This window comes from Amblyomma americanum, chromosome 8 (genome assembly GCF_052857255.1).
Source record: "Amblyomma americanum isolate KBUSLIRL-KWMA chromosome 8, ASM5285725v1, whole genome shotgun sequence".
Lineage (NCBI taxonomy): Eukaryota > Metazoa > Arthropoda > Arachnida > Ixodida > Ixodidae > Amblyomma > Amblyomma americanum.
In genome coordinates this window covers 58,052,504-58,061,026 of record NC_135504.1, presented here as the reverse complement: position 1 = coordinate 58,061,026, position 8,523 = coordinate 58,052,504, and the positions used below count along the sequence as shown (strand labels likewise).

Sequence of the window (8,523 nt, the reverse complement as noted above, 5' to 3'; positions counted from 1 at the left end):
TTATACACCTCAAGATATCAGCAGAGTGTTCTTGTTTCTGAACTCTGTAAATTTTGAACTTTAGTACCTGCTCAAATCACGTACGTATTTAATTTCCTCCTACAAAACGTCCGATTTGTATCCCGCTGTGGACGAAATCCCTAAGCTTTTCACCGCTTGTGTTTCGCCCACTGCGATTCGGATCTGCAATTTAAGCGATCAATCAAACTTATTTTTGTTCCTTGAGTCCTTCTGAAACCGCGGAACGCGATTGATTCCTTTCGTTTAAGCATTATAACTAGTGTGACTAACGTCGAGCATGAAGCCGACTTCAATTATGTGATTACACTTGAAAATAGCAAGATTGCTTTTTCGCTATCAATTTTATGCGTCGCAACGTTGCAACCTTCTCCGGCTGAAATCTTTCAAATCGCCCTCAAGTTAGAGTTGATTCATTGCCACACTGCGTGAAAGCTACATTTTCTAAGCATATACAAAGACTGGAGCTGCAGGCCTTGTGACGCTGTGTACCATTTTACACTTCCACGCAGAAAGCAGTGTATTCAAAATTTTACGCAAGTACTCAAACAAGAAACCCATCTTATAAAATCTAAGCATTTGTTAAACCTAGTTAATATTCAGGAAATAAAGGCACCGATTTCATGAACACTTAAAATTGCCTGCTTTATATTTCTCGCTAAAAGTTTCACCTGATGGAACCAATGTACTCTGAGCATCCTTGAGCAGCTTACGAAATAAGAACAACACGAATTGTAAAGATTGGTTTATGGTTGATGGGGGTTTAACGTCCCAAAGCGAGTCAGGCTATGAGAGACGCCGTAGTGAAGGTCTCCGGAAATTTCGTCCACCTGGGGTTCCTTAACGTGCACTGACATCGCACAGTACAGAGGCCTCTAGAATTTCGCCTCCATCGAAATTCGACCGCCGCGCCCGGGATCGAATTCGCGTTTTTCGGGTCAGCTGCCAAACGCCATAACCACTGAGCCACCGCGGCGGCTGAATTGTAAATACGAAGGAATAAAGTTTGCTGTGTTGTCGCTTTGTGTGTTGTGCCAACATTTCAAAAGAGTGGAAGAGCACTTATTTCAGGATTTAGAAATATCTCTATTTCAAGCAACACTGCGAAATCATTACGAATGCATATTCATTGTTTGTTGTTGTCTTCGAAAGGAGACAATACCGTCAGCTTTATTTCAATTTATCTGCATTCAGGTTTCTTCTTCCACCTTATTCGATGCCATCCCGCCGATCGGTTGAATTTAATGGCTCATAAAAGTAGAGTCTAGATATGACGTCTTCGACTGCTCGAGCATTCCCGTCATCCGCTCTGGCAAAGAATGTCATCAGGGTCACTGCGAAGATGGGAACAAGAAGTTATTTTGTAGCGAACGACAAGCAGGGAACTCAGTGAGGCATGAGCCAACAGCTTCTTTTTCCCGGTGTCCATTTCACAGAGACAGCAGGACCATTGAAGGAAGGCTGTTCAGGAATTAGAAAAAATTACTTCACATCTGTTAAGCAGAAAACGTGTATATTTTTTATCAATAAGAATGTTTTCATTGGGAATTAAAGCAGGAAACAAATTTTAGAGGCCGCTTCGCTCCTAGCTTTGCATGTAGTTTAGAAAGTTAAAAAGTATTATATTTCGAGTGTTTTGAGTAGAAATTGGAGTTTGATGAACAAGATGCAGTGCTGTATTATGACAACCTGGTTCCGAGACTTGTGCCTAGTATCAATCTTACGTATCCCTGCACTGCAGGTTCACCAAGAACGAAACAACCTGCAGCCAGAGGGGAACGCCAACAACACTCTACAGTCGCAAATAATGTCTCGACGCAGCCAGGATTCGGGCGTCCCTAGAAGTGCCAACAACTATTCTTTACTGCTGCAAGACGTTCTGGCCCGTGGCTTGAAGCGTACTTATTCATTGTTTGTTGTAGTAGGGTATGCTGGCGACACCGCAACCGAAAATGTTTGCGTGCCAAGCCCTGCTGGTTTTCCTGTAAAGTCTATCTAACTGCTAGAACAAAAATTGCTTTTAGTCTTCAAGAGCTCGCTCAGAGTTGTCTTGCGTAATCAACTGAGTTGACTGCTGAGTCTGTTGGAACTGAAATTGCATTGCCGCCACACTGTACTTCGGTAAAAAAATTGATTCGCATTGAAGGACGCCGAGCATAAACATTGGTATTGACATTTGGTGACCCTTTTTCTACATAGGCTCTAATACCTGAAACATATGCGACCAGCATGACGACACGTTGCCAAACGATGACAGCCATAAATGATACGCAGAAAGAGACAATGTGTTTCAGTCGTTAGCAGTAATCTACAGTTGCCATTTTCGCACGCCAACGCCATTCCATTCGGTTTTCAGCGAACAGAGTAAGAATATCGTTATATAGCTCAGAATACTATCGTTAAAGTCGCCCACAGCTAGTGTTTCCTGCCATGCACAGCTCATTCCTGACACACCTATGAAATGCTAATGCCAAGCAGTGGGGTTTAGCGGGAAACATCACAAAAGTTGCTAGAGCTCTGGTCTGAGCTTAGCAGCAGAAAAAATATTCTGCAGCTGCACTGCTTCGTAAGATGTATAACAGTGACTTTTAGTTGCGCGTAGCACCACGCTGTTGTAACATCACTGCTGTCCAGAGAGGTGGAGCGTGGATGGCGCATGTACACTGTAACATGTGTGCGAGAAAGGAGCAAAAGTTGTTTGACCACTTCACTAGTGTACGATGGCTTCTTGCATCAAAACGTAAGGACGTTCATGCTTTGCGGCGAGCAGAGACCTAGGTAACTCCTCGATGCAGCCGGTTACAGTAAGAAACCGTTCGCTGCTTGCGGTAGCATCATCCGGAACGACTCCGTGCGGTCTTTGAGTTAGTTACAGTAGAAGAAAGCGCCAGTCTTTTGGATAAAGCGAGAGTGTTAGATTAAGACGGAAAGAGAGGGTAGAAGGTGAAATTGTTTCCGTCACTACTTCGCCCCGAAGAAGGCCGAAAAGTGTGATACTTGGTTTATTCTCTCCTTTATTGCAGCAATGCTGTGCAATGCTCCACGCTACATTTTTGCACCAATCCTTTTGTCTCACCACTTTATGAAAGAACAAAAAGCTGTCGTGTCTTCGAAAACGTACACTGTACTCAACGCACCTCTTGCAATTCAGTTCAAAAATCGTCGCATTGGTGTTGGGCCTGCTAATTCAAGCTATTCAAGTAAGATAGGAAGAAAATGAAGTAGTAATACAGGCTGAAGGAAAGAACTCCATAATACACGTTAGATCATAAATCATGGCACCCTCATAGCACAGTGGTCAGGCGTTGTAATTGGCCACTGTTCGCTTGCGGAAGCAGTAAGTATACCTAAATAACAATTGATGCGATGAACCCATTTTTGGAGGGCATCCGACCCTTTTTTTCTAAGTGCAGGGTATCCTAGTCAGGAAACAGGCATAGGTGGCCAGTCTACGGACGCGCCTGATATCGACCTAAGGTGAGTTTCGCCTTTGGCATGAGGCTAGGCTTTAGCGGTATTACCCAATGCCAGTGCGACGAATCTCCCCGGCATTTATCGGCATATACGTTTCAACGGCTGACGAAAGGACAGGACACTTTTTCATAGATACAGGCTTTTATTCAATATATGCATATTCATTGGCCTAAATTCAGAAGACTCATATATTTAGTTTTTACCTTGCCTATTTAAGCGCTCTGTGGTTTGACTTTGGCATATATAGAACACTATCACGGGGAAATGCATGCTAGGGACGGTGAAGGCATCCCCTTGACGCAACACCTTTATTGCTGCCCTGTTCATGAAACCCGTAGGAAGCGAGCTTTGAGTTTGGTCGTTTACACTGCTGAATATCTAAATCCCGTTGTTTTTCTGCGTGCATATCCCCTGTATACCAGAGTGTGAAGCTGAATTCTTTATAGAGTTCGGTTTTTTTTTCCACGTCAGCAGCTGTGTGTCATCCACTCAACGTGGTGAATTAAGAATCCATTGGCTAAGGAATCCAAAACGAAGTTGGCTTGAAAAGATTAAAGAAGTGGTAGACCCGTGTTTTACACGATTTCCTTGCATAAACACTGCTATGCACATTTTTGATATAGCTTGCTTCGGAAGACGGCCATGCTATTTATTAAGCCAGCGGCTTACTCACCCAATAGCAGGAGCAGTAACCACTGCACTGAAGTCAATTCCATGCCTGTTATTTACCAGGAAATGGCTAAAAAAAGAGATAATAGTTGAAAGGTTAAGGGTTTGTAAAAAGAACATCTTTAGGGATTAGGCACAGCAAAGCACATCTTTTACAAGTGTCTGTCCATGTTGTAAACTGCGCAATCGCTTACAATTGTTTCGGCCTCTTTTTTCCTATAATCAATCAATTTCTAATGATTCAGGGAAGATTGTTGGCTGGCTCTTGAAATTGTACCAGAGAACCGCGGTTTAGAAAGGCTCGCGGTTATAACAAAACTGCCTGCTGTATGAGTATGTACATAAACGTGAGCTACAAGGAAACTAAATGTTTCCGATTACAGATGCTTACTGCAGCAACATTGAGTCAGGAAGCTGGTAGAGGCGTTGTAATAGCACAGGAAACTCCATCGTACTAAAGTTCCTCTCTTGAACATAAATTCCGCTGTACATATAAAGTTTTATATAAAGGGGTTCTTTTCCTACCTTTATGACACGTCCACTTGCTCCCTCGTGAGTTCCAGCGCTGGCGTCAAAAATTCTTCGTGTTCAGTGGACAGTACTTGTCCGGGTGGTCAGCTCCCTGCAAGATATAGCGAGTCGAACACCACCGTGGTGCGCTTGCTTGCACCGGGTGCGACGTCCGCCAGGACAATGAGAGGACGTGCACAGTTGGAGCATTCGCGAAAAATGCCTGTCCAACTTTCCCCGGGATTTCCAGAGTACGACTCAAAGTTGCAGCATAAAGCAATTTGTGCGTATGATGTGAAGATTGATATCTGTATGATCAACAAGGTGAGGTGTTTGCTGGCTGTTTAACAAAGCGAATAACTGGAATTCCTTATTGTGAATGGCTCCAGAGTGAGAACATCCAACCTCATGCGAACATTCCCCTAAATTCCGCATAACTCGCACCGTCCGGCATTGCGGCAGCATTGCGGATGAAGCCAAAATAGTGTTTTACTCATGGTGCACATGAAAAAAGTGCAGTGTTGTGGTATATCTTAAACTGTATATTTGCTAATAAGTGTCGACAGTAATGCATATACTAATGCGGCATGGTTTCTCCAGGTCTCATGATTCTTGAAATAAGTTATATTTCTAATTCGACTGATGAATGCTTTGATGTAGCGCGTGATATTTGTCCAGAAATGTTGTAGCTCGTCTACTAAGGAACAGATCGTTAATTGATTTTCCGCCTGGTATAGTGGGCAGGTTGTGACGACGTCATCAGGACACGTGACATCTCTAAGGAATGCTTAATTTATTTGCCGCCTGCCACGGTGGGCACGTTTTGATGGCATCACAACGTCGTGTGACCTCTCTCGACCACCACCACCACCACCACCACCACCACCACCACCACCACCACCACCACCACCACCACCACCACCACCACCACCACCACCACCACCACCACCACCACCACCACCAACAACAACAACAACAACAACAACAACAACAACAACAACAACAACAACAACAACGACAACAACAACAACAACAACAAGTGTTGTGAACGGATGTCTTTATGGCGGGCACTGCTGCGGTCTGGCCATGTTTTACTACAAAAGTATTACTTCACCAAGGAAAACCAGCTCACCGAGTGCGGTGAATCTTCACATTGGGAGTGAACTTGGCCAAATTGTAAATAGCGAAATAAATATTGCCACGACTTGGATTCAAACTGGCGGCGGCGCGTACAGAGTAGATTCGCTGGCCACTGCGCGAGAGCACTACAGGTATGCTTTCGCCGGAGCCTTTAGACCTCGTGTCAAACTGCAACCCACTGTCGCGGTTTGCGCTTCACATCGTCTTCTTCGTCTAGTAGAACTACCATGGAAGAAATATAAATTCTTTCGCTGTGGATTGCACAGCGTCGTAGTGATCTTCTAATACTACTGGAATGAAGAAGATGATCATGCCCCGACGTCAACGCTGGCGAAGATCTTGAGGCGGCCGGTTGACGCTCGTACTGGAGAACTGCTCCTCGTGACGCTGCCTCTCGACCCACTGCTTCATCGATTGCTTGTGCAAGAGTCCTCGCCGCCGGCGCTTCCCATGCCCTAATAAACCACCCTTCACTACTATCGAAATGATATCGTTTCAAGGCGTGTCGACGACCCATTAACTGCAAACCAGCACCAAATCAGGCTAAACACAAGCTTTCGCACTTATACTTGGTTTAACTACGTTGAAGGACTACCACGTTTTTAAACTGCAGATTGGAATTCTATTTCATTATAATTCTTTTTGTTCTGAGTTATCACCTTTCATGTGAGTGCATTCAAAGCGGCAGATAGTTACAACCCAATTGAATGGGATGAAAAGATTTATAGTTGTGGCTCCTATCCTTTCCCTGGGAAACTAACAGGCAGCATTAGGCGCGGTTGCTGCGAGAAAGGTCTGCGCGGGATGGCCGCCTGAATTTTTTTGCTCTCCACCGGTGCACAAAACTGGAATTGTATATTCGTTGCTAAAGTAGACCGTGCTAATTAAAATCTCCCGGCACGAAAAAAACAGCTTTCGCAGTGAGAAAGTACTCAGGCTGGGCGGTAACCTTTCTAGACTGCTTTTTTTTTGCGCAAGGCATCTAACAGTCGCGTCTTGTTTAGAGGCAGTAGCAATTGCAGGAATTTGCTCTTCTTGTTTTGCCATTCACGCGTTGAACGAATTTAAGGTTGATCTACCGCACTCGACTCTTCATTCAAATCAACCTTGTTCACACGAAGGGAACTATTTTGTCTCTTTTCTCTCACTTATTACTTTTTCACTGTAGAGAAACAGATGGTTGAATAATACGAGGTTGCTACCATTGGCACAGTGTGATTTTATCGTGAAGTTTTATTACGAGTACAATATTACGCTGACTGCTCTCAGGAGCAGTCCTCCGTAACGCCGCCATATTGAACCAATTGAGGCCTCTTCGATAGGTCGTGAGTATCGCTAATAAAACTGGCTTCTCACAGAAGAAAATATGCTCGTTCTCTTTAAAGAGAGCGTGGACACCGTGAAGAGCTGAATAGGAGGCTGTAAAGCATTATGCTGAGTCCTCGCTTAAGACCTGTGTTTGCACTTTTCTTGATTTGGTTCTGGCGTGCTGGTAAACGTCAGATTCCGAACTTGAGGTGACATTTCAGTTTCTAGGCAAAGTAGCCATTTTCAGGAATATAAAAAACGTATCATTTCTAGTACCTCCTAATGCAAAGATGTATGCAGAAAAGCTTCGATTGTGCAGCTTCTACGGCAAAGTTATGTGATCTGCACCTGTGGACTTCTGTATAAGTGTCGCTAGATTTCTGCACGGAATATTCTTCATTCTTTAGTCGACCAAAAAAATGTTCCTACACACGGTTATTTCAGGTAAAACTCTGATTAGCGGAACATATTCGCTGTGTGTCAGACCGCCAAGTTGTGTGTGGCAGTGATTTCCATTCATCAATGCCCGCAAAAGGAAGAATGCGGATATATATTTGCCGTAGAGCTCGTAAGAACCTAACAGATGTGATCAAATCGGGTAGATAAGTAACGCTGCAGATTAAAATAATGAATGAAACTCCGGTTTGCTTGGATAACTAGAGTAAAAACACTTTTGACGAATAGGTGTGTGGTGTTTTCACAGTGGAAGCGAGTCCAATGAAAAGCAATAGCTCACCTCAGTCACCGAAGCGTGCACAAACCTCGGTGCAGGTCAGCCATTCTTTTATATTGAACCATAGGCACACGTGGAGGAAAAAGTAACTCAGACCTAAAATCCAGTTTCTGTGCCTTTGCGCATTGCAGATATACACGGTCGCACTGCAAGCGGATGCCGCATCCGGTATGTGGGCCGTGTGCAGGTGCTGCAGCTTTTTTGTAGCTGTAGCAACGAACCAGCTTGATTTCTCATCAGCTGCAAACCTCAAACCCTAGCTGAGGTGCCAGTTGTGCGTGTCATCTAAAAACCGCACTGACGTTAGGTTTTGCGGCGACTATGAATACTCAGTACTTCTTAGAGAAACTACTAAACTCTCAATAATGTTTAATTAAAAATTTATTTATTCCTGCAAAAACTCAACTGACTTTGTGTAAAATTAACATCATTCCTAAGATACAGGCAAAGTTATTACATCCTGCGTATCTTGTGAAACTGAAACTGAAAGCTTCTCAGCAAAATAATAACGTGATGATTGAACTATTATTTTTTTGTCTTTTCACAACCTCTACAAAACAATAAAAATTGTTACTCCAAAGCAATGTATCCTTTTGTTAGTATTTCAGAACTTAGATCCTGGCAACAGGAATGTCGGGGTAGGGGACACATTGGTTGGTAATGTCAGCCTA

At 43.8% G+C, this 8,523-nt stretch overlaps 1 long non-coding RNA gene across 2 annotated transcripts; it reads right to left on the bottom strand.

The window, feature by feature from the left end:
• Window positions 1-1,080: 1,080 nt before the first annotated feature.
• LOC144101725 (uncharacterized) lies at window positions 1,081-8,008 on the bottom strand. 2 transcript variants are annotated; one of them, XR_013308050.1, is made up of 4 exons: window positions 7,856-8,008; window positions 4,687-4,783; window positions 4,166-4,231; window positions 1,081-1,352 (listed from the first exon to the last, which is right to left on the bottom strand). It is a non-coding gene; the product is annotated as an uncharacterized LOC144101725 (long non-coding RNA). The 2 variants fall into 2 exon arrangements; XR_013308049.1 differs by lacking the exon at window positions 7,856-8,008 and adding an exon at window positions 5,804-6,450.
• Between the last annotated feature and the right edge of the window lie 515 nt (window positions 8,009-8,523).